The sequence below is a fragment of the Xenopus laevis genome, chromosome 2L (genome assembly GCF_017654675.1).
Source record: "Xenopus laevis strain J_2021 chromosome 2L, Xenopus_laevis_v10.1, whole genome shotgun sequence".
In the NCBI taxonomy this organism is placed as follows: Eukaryota; Metazoa; Chordata; class Amphibia; order Anura; family Pipidae; genus Xenopus; species Xenopus laevis.
Window position 1 is genome coordinate 101,736,152 of NC_054373.1, and position 12,840 is coordinate 101,748,991.

The following is a 12,840-nucleotide window of genomic DNA, read 5'->3' on the forward strand; positions in this document are numbered from 1 at the left end:
AATAGGATTTGGAATAAGTTTTTTGGGTGACGGGTCCCCTTTAAGGCAAATATATTGACAGTTGGAGAATCTAATAATATAAGGCTACTCAATAGAGCTGCTGCTACACTGAATCTACTCACACTGTCTTTCATTAGCTAGAATGAAAACAGACAGGGAGATTTGAGGCCAGAAAATATAGATGCATTTCAGCTAAAAACATCCTGTCGCAAGCAGTGATTGGTGGACACAGCATAGTATCTTTGGTGCAGAATATGCCGTTGGTTCTTCTCTTAAATACTGTCAGGACACATAAAAATGCAAACTCATGAATACATAGACTGAAATGTATAAGTCTAATTACAGACCCTACACACAGGGTGGATTTCGTCCAAAAACACTTAAAGTGTAGTTTGAACTGAAAACTCCCGTGTGCAGTGAAAGGTGGTTGCAATTAATGGCAATAGCAGTTTGCGCCGGTCAGTACAGTGTGTTTAATAACAGAAATCTGCTGTGTTTGACATGAGTATTAGGCTCGTAATGTTTATATCATACAAGAAGTTTTCTCTCCCAACAGAGAAACACCAGAGGAAGTTTTAAGCCCTACAAAATACTGTAGTAGTAGTAGTACTGCAAATATTTATCAATTCTCTTAGTAAAGCATGTGATGCTTTTAATAATATATACATTAAGCACACAGGAACAGTACTCTCGTAGTAGTATTGCAAAACCTACGATCATTTTTGTAATACAACAAAGGTGCAGCGTGCACGGGGCCCATAAACCATGGGTAGAGAGAATTCGGACAACAGGTCTAGTTGTTATAATAATTGTTTGTCATATACACTGCTCCTGCTTTACACCTCCTGTAAAAACACAATCAAATGTTAGCAGCTCATAACATACAGCGCTCACTTTACGGGCATCTGTGGCCTTTATTTCAAGCAGTTGTTAAAATGAATATAAAAAGGAAAGGTTTCCTCGGGGTAATTAGAATTCCTATATGTGAAGCAACTATGTAAAGTAGCTAAATAATGCTAAACATTGTCTCCAGTGCTAAGTGCAGTAGTTCAGCAACAGCCAGAGTGCCATAAGGATAGACTTTAAACCACAATTACACACCATGGGCCACTATTGTCATATCACACCAAGTTTTCCTGGCATGTAGCAGAACTGCACAACACGGTGCCCATATTACTAAATCTAAATTAATACTGCATAATTGGCGTTACATGTTAGAGTTCAGTGCACCTCATTAACAGCAAGAATACGGCCTATTTTGACACAACCTCTTGACACAACATCTGAACATTATTTTTCTTTAATATTGATATTTTTAGTACTTTTCAAAAACATTCAAGTCTGCCGGTCTGTGTCGTTAGGAGGAGCTCTTGAACACCCGTTACCGGTTAACATTCCAACTTGTCTCGGCAGAAAAGTTATATTAAACAAAGAAATAATAATTAGGCACCACTTGAAAGTGTCCTGCTGTAGTACAGTCTACTAAAGGTTTAGGTGAACTGTGCCTTTAAAATGTAGATTACTATATGACAGCATACACGGCATACTGGGCTTTACTTAATGATAATAATACATATTAACTTAGAAACCAGGCAGGAGTTAAACCTGCACTAAACTACGCAAATATGATCAATAAGAAACACACGGCCATCCACAATGGAGGGATACACGGTTTCCTATTTATACATGGTATATACAAGGTAGTCAGCACAGCCTCCTGGCTTTTTCTTTCTTGTGGTGCAAGTTATCCAGTGGCCACTTTTCCACGGGTATACACAGTGTCGGACTGGGACACCAGGGGCCCACCCAAAAACCTTAGACCAGGGGCCCACTCTCAGTACTATTATTATTCTTCCTCTCCTCACTCAACCTCTATTCTCCTAGTCTCTTTTCTTTACATACTATATTACTATAATTTTTTATTCCATCTATTTACCTTTATGTTCTCATAGAAATAAAGAATGGCCATGAAATAGGCCAAAAGTTTAGCAGCATGAGGGCCCACCGGGAGTTTTCCTGGTATCCCAGTCGGCCAGTCCGACACTGGGTATACACTTAGTAGTACAAGACGAAACAGCACCACCACCTTTTTAGAGATTAAAACGCCTTTATTGGAACCCTTTAGGGCATTACAGCAACGTTTCGGGTCACACCTGACCCTTTGTCAGGTGTGACCCGAAACGTTGCTGTAATGCCCTAAAGGGTTCCAATAAAGGCGTTTTAATCTCTAAAAAGAAGGTGGTGCTGTTTCGTCTTGTACTCCTATTTATACATGCACACACAATTCTGACAGAATATTTATACATCCACACACAATTCTGACAGAATAAAATTCCAAAGCCATACAGGAAAAAAAACTCAAATTGCCTTTCATGCATTTGTTGAGCATTCTCCTACATGTACATCTCATTCTCCCTGGATTAACCCAGATACCTTTTATTTATGTGGGCTCAATGACAATGAACAGATTGCGAATTGTGTGCCAACATTGTGCAATTCCATATACATAAAGAGTTGATTTACTAAAGGGTAAAAAGTGCAAAAACTCAGCACAGACCTCCACTTACTTAGCCCATAATGGACCATTTTGTTGCTGGAATTCCAGCAGGATTACAAGGTGCAAAAGTTTCACTGGAGGCACAAGATTTCCCCAAGTATTGTGCAACTTCTGCCTGACAAAAAAAGGCAACACGTGCAGGGGACATACACTCACACTCCTTCAATAACATGCAATTCAAATGGTGTATCATCAAGCAGCTATAGCAGCACCTGGTCAGGACAAGTATTAGAATGTGGTACAACTTACACTTTCCTGCATTTTCTTTCTGCTCCATGGACATTCCTTCTTTATTGCTATAGATATTTAAAAAAAAAAAAATAGAAGAAGAGGACATTTTGTAACAGTCATGATAACATGACCTTAAAAAAAAAAATAACACTCTGCAGTTCAACAAAATGACGTTTGAGGTCAAATACGAGGCCAGGCACATTTTTGCTCCAGACTGAAGAACCAGAGGCTGTGGAAGCAGGTGGTAAACATTTATATAGATTATATAGAAATAAATGAATCCCTTTTGTAAAATATGAGGATATTAAAGGTAACTAAGGAGTTCTATGACCATACAAAAACTTTTATACAGGCCACGAACACGAGTGATTTAAATATCCACATTTTTAAACAGAGGGTATGTTATTGCACAATAAAGGCGTGTGATAAATTACATCACTAGGCACAGATACCAAGCACCGATTAAAACGGATGACATCACTAAGCTCCATCTATTACAGGTCAATAAAGGAACAAGGCTGAAGGTCGGGGCTTTTATACATGGAATTCCAAGGTCACTTCACATTTCACAACAGAAGGAGTGCATTTGTTTTAGATATAATACACACATTTTAGTGAGTCATGTGCCACAAATTACAGCACTGATTGTATAATTTATATATCCATGCCTTGTGTAATCAGCTTCCATTTCTGACGATTTATTGAGTGCACATCACAGCAAGTGGGTTCAAACAAGTAATGAACTTCTGTATAACCCATATATTACACTGCCATGTTAATTTACTGCATTAACTGAAAGAAAGTGGTATTAACGTAGTTAAATAAACAGCCAATATCTAGCCGTTTATTTAAAATCTGAACTGAGATGTTTGTGACAATACTGGGCTTCTGCTATCTATTGGCCACAAGCTCCACATCTACTGGTAGCTCCAGATATAGCTTTCCACACCCCTAATGTACACATAGATTTTGAAAGCCAACGAGGTAAAGTGCCCACTGTTTCATTACCTTTTTGTAAGACTGAAGGCCTGACTAGATATTAAACTGCAAAGGTAAAGCTTGAAACCAAGAAGTCTAAAATGCTTTGGCTTTGAAGGAACAGTGAGTCGAAGTATCACCCACTAAGATGCTCAAGTTCAGTTCAAGGATGAAGTGTTCAGTCAAAGCTTTAGGTTACCCATCCCTCCACACAGGGCGCAAGTAATGGAAATGTGCCCACGGCAAGTTCTACTATAATTACTATAAGTTTTTTTTGTAAATTATCACAAGCATTCAGCAGTAAAACATACAGCAGTGACTTAAGGGTAAAGAAATTTAGTCTGTGTTTTGCAGAGTATGACACTAGTTCATGGTAACAGTTTATTACGCCTGTGAAACAACAAAAAAAGTATCCAACATTTTTTGCTTGTAAATTCACCATATTACAGTGTGTAAATAAAAGGTACCTGGTACAGAAATGGGCAATTCATCTCATTCTCTGTGGCAAACCTTTAGATCATACAGTAGATTAAACTTAATCTATACTATAAGAGTATTGTAGCACAGTAGCAAACTAGCCGTCTGCAGGGTTTTCAGTGGAATGAATGCAGACCCATTTACTTAGCCAATGATTGTTAACCACAGCTGAAAAATATAAATATTGGCCAGAAAAGGGGACCAGAAAGCTACAGCGTTATATGATAAAGGCCAGGTCTAATAAAAAAAATAAAATAAATATCAATTTAAACAAGACTTAACAATCCCCAAAAACCCATTAAGAAGCAGAAAAAGAAACCCCCTTGTAATGCAATACTGTAACTGGCCAATTAAGCTTGGATTTTCATGGATTTTGCAATGGAATGTTTGTTACTATAATGTAAACGTGTACTGGTCAATCTTGAGTATCAAACAGAGCCCAGTTTAGGACTTCAGTGTAATCAGGAAGAATCTGGGTCATTATTTGGGCCCCACGAGGTTTAGAGCAAATATACACAGCTCATGTTGTATACGCCCGAAAATGAAGCGCAAATAAAATTGGGGAGAAGAACTACACAAATGCCTCAAAATACTGTGGCACTCGAGTTCCTCTGAATACAAGATGGCTGCGTGGGTAATACTGCTTAACATCCTTTTAGGAACAAAAAAAATACAGCTTGTCTGCTAACATACATACGACTTGAGGAGGTTCTTGATTCAATACTTCCATTTTGATACAGATCAGACTGGTCAATATTGATTAAATCACAAAATGAACAAAAATATAGCATTCTTTCAATATATGTCTTTCTAACTCTGTGGTTTTGCGGTCTGAGTACAGTGCAATGGGAAGGGACAACGTTTTTGGCATGGAATTCTCCTCACAAGAAAAACATGGAAACATCCACTCCCTGAACATTTATAACATGCTGGATCCTCTGGGGGGAAAAAAAGAGGTGGAAAAATAGATTGAAATTTCTCAACAGAATGTTACAATACTTTTGCACAACATGGCCTTGTTATGTGCTTCAATATTTAAAAGCAATGTTTTTCCACTGCACAATAAAGATGAATAATGGCAAGAGGTATGGGTGGGGATACCATCACTGAACAAACCTCTAATGTCTCCTAATATAGGAAGAAGGAGGAGGTAAAAATCTTTTCCCAATCCAACAGTGTATAAATACTGCTTATGTTCCATATGCACACAAAGACAACACACTTTCAACATAAGCACAAACTGAGCTTCTAGTTATCATAATGGTATTATGTCACGTTAATGCTTACACAAGTGTGCTTGCTAATTAGGAACAAAGTAAACAGCAGTACATCAGGCCAGGAAAAAAACACCTAACCTAAAAATGTAGATTCATAAAATCATGCGTCTGCTACTCAAAAACAAAATTGGTCATCATTCAGACAAAATGTCTTAAAGCAGCCTTCAGGATTTCCAACTATCCATATATACAAAACAAAATATAACCAGCTTCATAAAGCTCAAGAAGTGTGGGTGGAAAAACAGGCCAAAATGCAGGCAATATCATTTAAATAATAAATAAATCAGAGCATTCTGTGCAGCAGAAATTCCCTATACACAATAAATATACAGGTATCGGACCTGTAATCCAGAATGCTCGGTACCTGGGGTTTTCCGAATAATGGACCTTTCCGTAATTTGGAAGCATTACTAATTAAATTTTGCAGAATAGTTCTGCCCCTCTGCTTCCTCCAATTTTACTTTTATGTTGCTGAACAGTTGGTGTGTCGACAGGAGCACAGGAAGGCTTGCTATAAGAGGATCACAGTTTTTGCCACGTCTGCGGTAGTGATGCAATTCAAATTTGGTAATTTGGATCTCCATATCTTAAGTCTACTAGAAAATCATGTAAACATTAAATAAACCCAATGGAATGGTTTTGCTTCCAATAAGGACTAATTATCAAGTACAAGGTAGTATTTTATTATTACAAAGAAAAAGGAAATATTATATTTTAACAAATCTCATACCTGTACTAGGTAATACCCTGTAATGTTCTATTACACTTTCTACGATAAATGTATTAAATACACTTTCCTGTGTGTACCCAAGGACACTTTAAAAGTGCCCACCACATGTGGTCAATCCTATGATGTGAGGTGTGTCCCTTCCAGAGAGTATTTGCACATCCCATTACTTTTATTATAATTTTTTTTTCCTATGAAGCCAAACATACAGGTCCGTATCTTAGGGGGTTATTTACTAAAATTAAATTTTATCTCATTGTTTCAATCAAAAAATGCTCAACCAAACTCCCATCCAAGATTTTGCCTAATTTATTACTAAAATAACTCAAATAAATTGGATTGGAAAAAAAATCGATAACTTTTAGGCAAAAAACGATTTTTTTAGGACTTCTCTCCCCAATTACTCAATTTTTTGGGGTTTTTGCCCAATCACCCCGAATTTTTTCGGACTATTGGACTAAACCCAGCGCAAATCAAAATATCTTTAAAGGGGAAGGATACCTAGTTGGCGCAAAAAACCCTCCCGTGTGTTGCCCACCCTCCCACCCCCTGGCCTACCAGTCCCGCTGGGCAAATGCCCCTAACTTGTTACTTACTCTTCTGCGCAGGTCCAGTCCAGGGAGTTCACAGACGACATCTTCGCACTTCCTGACTTTTGGCGCATGCGCAGTAGATCTGTACCGGCGAAATGCTCCTACTGCGCATGCGCCAAAATGCCGTTCAAAGCAGGAAGAAGATCGCGTGGAAGAAGATGTCGTCTGTGAACTCCCTGGACTGGACCTGCGCAGAAGGGTAAATAAGTTAGGGGCATTTGCCCAGCGGAATGGGTAGGCCAGGGGGGAGGAGGGAGGGTGGGTTAACACACGGGAGGGGGGGGGAGGGTTTTTGCGCCAACTAGGTTTCCTTCCCCTTTAAATTTGGTTGAAGGCATCTCCCATTGACTTATACATGACCACGACAGGTCTGAGATTTCGGATTTCGTCTTTTGCACAAAAATTAGAGTTTTTGGCCAAAAAGCCAAACCAGAAAAATCTGAGGTTTATTAAATAACCCCCTTAGTGTTGTGCAAATACGGAGCAATAGCATGTTTTAATACAGTACTCATACCCCCTTCTCTATCATTTTGCACACTCCTTGAACTTTGCAACCTTTATACTGTTATTTTTCCACAAGAAAAGACGTAACCAATAGTGATGTGCGGGTAGGCCAGATACCCGGGGGACATGCAAGTCACCCGGAACTGCCGGCTTCATTTTTTGAAGATGTGCACCTCCTGCCCCTTTTTTTGACATAATCGGCGGGGCGGCACGGACCTTCAAATGGAAGTTAGGCTGGTTGGGGTAGGGTGGGTTAGGGGCGGGTTTCACCCCGGGTTCACATCAAGTTGTAAGTTATATAATAATACCGTTTTGCCTGTAATTATTCAACACTAGATCAGTATATGGTTTGGTAGAGCTACTCTCTCACATGGGGTAAGTGGTCTTTACTATAGAGGTCTCTCACACACTATAGAATGCATTTTAAAGAGATACTGTCATGGGAAAGTATGCATCAGTTCAAAATGCATCAGTTAATAGTGCTGCTCCAGCAAAATTCCGCACTGTAATCTGTTTCTCAAAAGAGCAAACAGATTTTTTTTTTATATTTAATTTTGAAATCGTACATGGGGCTAGACATAATGTCAGCTTCCCAGCTGCCCCAGTCATGTGACTTCTGCTCTGATAAACTTCAGTCACTCTTTACTGCAAGTTGGAGTGATATCACGCCCCTCCCTCCCCATCAGCCTAACAACAGAACAAAGGGAAAGTAACCAGATAGCAGCACCCTAAAGGTCCGATAAAAGCTGCCGACAGACCGTGTCAGCAGCTTATTGGCCCGTGTATGGGGCCCCGCGACGGGCTTCACCGAAAGTCGGCCAGATCTCGATCGGATGGGTCAGAAAATCCCGTCGGATCGCGGCCGCATCTATTCGTTGATGTGGTCCCTCGATCCGACCGCCCGTTTGGGCATCGTTAGGATCCGATCGTTGGGCCCTAGGGCCCACGATCGGATCAGCCGATATTGCCCACCTCAAGGTGGGCATATCGGAGGGAGATCCGATCGTTTGGCGACATCGCCAAACGAGCGGATCTCTCCATGTATGGGCACCTTTACACAAGATAACAGTTCCCCGGTAGATCTAAGAACAGCACTCAATGATAAAATCCAGGTCCCACTGCGACACATTCAGTTACATTGAGTAGGAGAAAAAACAGCCTGCCAGAAAGCAGTTCCATCCTAAAGTGCTGGCTCTTTCTGAAAGCACATGACCAGGCAAAATGACCTAAGATGGCTGCCTACACTCAAATATTACAACAAAAAAAAATACACTTGCTGGTTCAAGAATGAAATTTTATATGGTAGACTAAATTATTTGCCATGTAAACAGTGTAATTTAGAAATAAAAACGACATAATAAAAATCACGACAGAAGCTACCTTTCCAAGAAGCAATCACAAAATGTGATCCTTTTGCTCATATGGTTTCATGTAAGCAGCAGATCATTGTAAAAGAACAAGTAACAAATGCAGGTCTCAGACAGTTAAAACATGCTTTCATGCAAGATTAGTAGCAAATGTCTTATTGTAGCCAACAATGTATTTAGACCAATTGACTTGGAGATGTAGTTTTGGCAGTGACTACTTTTGTATCTGACATTAATAAAACTATGATTTTATAGCCACGGGGGGGGGGGGGTTTACACCTTGCATATATCCTTCGCTTTTAAGCACAGGGAAGATAAATTGCTGCCTATTTAACAATGAAAAATTTTTGATTTTAGCTATAGTGGTGTTCATAAACACTTACAAATAACTGCTTAGAATTATCTGAAGGCCTGCACTTTTCCATAAGGGGGTACACATAAACAGCTACTTACTAAGGCACCTAAGTTACATGGAAAAAATGCAAATAAATCACGTGGCATTCAGGAAAAAAAAAGAAGCCACCAGCATATTAGTATTACAAGTTATTTGGTAGTCATGGAATATCACCAACATCCTCTTTAATGCCATTCAATTTTAGGAGACTGTAAAGTAATGGACTTTCATCAGCTGCATGCCTTATAGGCAGGGGCATGTTTTGAAGTGATAGGGAACCATAATAACCATTTATGCTTAAAAAAAAAAAAGTTCCGGCTGCAAACTTTAACCTTTGCTGTGAGTCACCAATAGACTTTAGTTGCTACAACTTACACACGTAAGCAAACTGCAATGACAAACAGGTCAGTAGAATTGTCTGTTAGTAGTGAAAAATGTTTTAGTGTCCTTGAAAAAGTATGGTGATAATCTTATCTTAAAAATGTAAAAAAAAAATATATAATAATAAGCATCCATCTATAGGTTGGCTGCATGTGAATATCAATGACTGCTCTGCTTTAAATGTGCAGTTGGTGGGAGATAGGAGTTTTATTTAAGTTGTAGTGGGCAACATGGACATAAAATGTCTCTATTATCATCTTGCCCTACCATATCTGCTAGCTCAGTGGTCCCCCCCCCCCCATAAACTTTACCATAAGCATTAGAGCTACCACTGTATAGAACACAATAGACATCACTCTGCCACAATAGATATCACTCACTCAATCACTGGCCTTACAGCATTATAGCTACTTGTGGAAAGTAAATATCGGCCATGCTTCAGTTACAGCACATTAAGGCGCAAAAGGGTGACAGCTGGAATGCACACAAAGCACAAATATAAGATGAACTATCCAGAATTATAGGGAACTAGGATCTCAATCCAATATGGATTTAAACAGCTTAATTATCCAGTTCAAGGTACTATTAAAAAAAAATGTAGATTATCACAGAGATAAAGGAATTTTCTTAGGACTTATTTTCTTAAAATTGAATGTGCAAAATGTCTCCCCAAAATTAGGACCTTATTGGATAAAGGGTTTCCAGATAAAGGTTTCCATACTTTCATGACAGTTATGTGATTTAAGAAAGTTAGAAATAAAACTTAAAAGTCAGAAACAAAGTGGGCTTATTTGACTACTACAGCAAACAAAGCCACTTTATTATAGTTATTTTTTTAAATCAAGATTTTAGAATTCAAGTATATGTTCTCTGCAGAGAGCCAGTGCCATTGCTTTTTACTGGAAGTGCAAAGCAGCTCAATTTAATCTAAACCAGTAGAATAAACTCACTTTGTTGCAGCCATCTATGGAGACTATGGAGCTATAAAAAGTTGCCAAGTTTGCACCAGGTCTTGGAACCCATAACAATCAGTAGGTCATAGGAACGGTAAACCTGTTTGAAAGCAAACATTTGATTGGATTACTAGACCCGGCACAAACTTGTGTGACTTTTATTACATAAACCATTGCCTGCCAAGTGGGGCGGTGAAGAGAAAGAGAGAAAATACACCATATACACATTTGCTCAACATAACCAAAATAATACTATATGATTAATTTAGAGAGGACTTGTCTGTGGACTGCCAACCAGTTTAACTACCTACTCCTCCTGAAACAGTAACATGGCACAAATAGAAAATCCTGTTGGATGTTAGAAATTGAAAGTGGCTTAAACTTTATGCAAAATGTAAGTAAAGGTGGCCATACACGGACAGATTAAAGCTGCCCATATCGGTTCTTTAGATTGATTCGGCAGCTTACCTGCCCATTTGTGGGGGCTTCCGATGGGTCTCCCCAACGATATCAGGCCACAAATCAGCCGGATATCAATTGGGTTTGATTTTTGCTGCGATCAAGGACCGCATGAGCTAGTTGATGCCCATTTCCTTCTAATATTGCACTGCCTTTGGTGGGCATATCGGGTTAAGATTACTCGTTTAGCAACCTCGCCAAACAAGAGGATGTTATCATGTATGGCCACCTTAAGATTTATTCATTGAGCTCATGTTTAGAAAGGGGTAAACTGCTCCTTTAACCATTCTCTGTTACAATCAGTACCTTTCTGTAAACTCTCTTCACAATGTCTATGTACCCTCCTATTACTGCTGGAACAGCAATTAGAATGCCTTATTAGGGTTCTTACAGACGAGCGTTTTTACCTGCGCTCCCCTGCATTCCGTTTTTCTGTGTTCAGCCGCAGGGGAGCGCAGGAATAGACGCATTAAATTTTTTCCAATGGGGCTGTACTCACACAGGCGTGTAGGCGCCGAACGCAGGAAAAATGCAGCGTGTTGCGTCTCAACCTGCGTTCGGCGCCTGCACGCGCCTGTGTGAGTACAGCCCCATTGGAAAAAATGTAATGCGTCTATTCCTGCGCTCCCCTGCGGCTGAACGCAAGAAAAACAGAACACAGGGGAGCGCAGGTAAAAACGCTCGTCTGTATGAGCCCTTATACAATGGTGGCCAAACACTATTTGTGAATTGGGGTAAGGGGAGCAAGGTAATTTGGTTGTCCACGGACAGTCTGCCCTTGTAAGGCCTCCTTTATACCGGTTACAATTTTGCTATTCTGGGTTTACGTCTAAAGGTAAACATTTGTGATTAAACCCTTTCTGAATAGGGAGATTCAGAGGAGGAGAACACTTTAAAGAACAATATGTCCCAAAATATGGTTTTAGACAGCATGTAATCATAAGAGAGATAAAAAAAACTATAACATAACGATGATTGGCAAAAAAAAAAAAAAAAGTTAGAAAAATTTGGTTAGAAATTGGATTAGAACAGACACAAAATATTTCCATACATGACATCTTTGCTTTAAAAGAAATACTTTCAACAAAATAAAACGAGTCATGGAACAATGTTAAGTGATTTCTATAAAGGTTTCCCAAAAATACTTTTGTTCATTTAGGACAAAATTATCTAAGCAAAAGTTTAAACTTCACTGGTGTGTCCTTTTTTTAAACTATCATATTATGTTTATGAGCAAAACTGCAGCACTCACACTTGCCCAGCTAGGATTTTTATTCCCATCATTAAGATCAAATTTAGTGATTTTTCACATGAAATAACGGAGCAAGGCAAGGTTACAGTCTCTACAACAAGCTCACTAGAATTCAAGAAAATCTATGCAATGCAATCGTATCAATTTAATGCCATGCCAGTGTCTAAGAGTAATGCCACACATGGAGATCGGTCAGGGTAAATATTCCCCCCGAATTTTTTTTGCCAAGACCATGGGAAAGCATATTGGTGGTTGCCTTTCCAATACATATGAACATTGACTATATATATCTTTTGGTTATCTTGAATGTCAGTTTCCCATAGATTGTGTCTGGTCTTCTCAGTAGAGTCAAGCTGACAGATCTTCATGTGTAAAATTGGACTTGCAAGTGCTAGAATTACATGCTAATTTTCTGCATGTGTTTTCACAAAACACATTTACCTGCATTTGTGCTTGCTGCAGAAAAAAAATCTATGCTGGAAGAGATTTGCAAATACAGGTATGGGACCTATTATCCAGAATGCTCGGGACCTGGGGGTTTCTGGATAACTGAGCTTTCTGTAATTTGGATTCTCATACCTTAAGTCTACTAGAAAATCATGTAAACAATTTATTAAATAAACCTAATATGCTGTTTTGCTTCCAATAAGGATTAATCATATCTAACTTTGGATCAAGTACATGGTACTG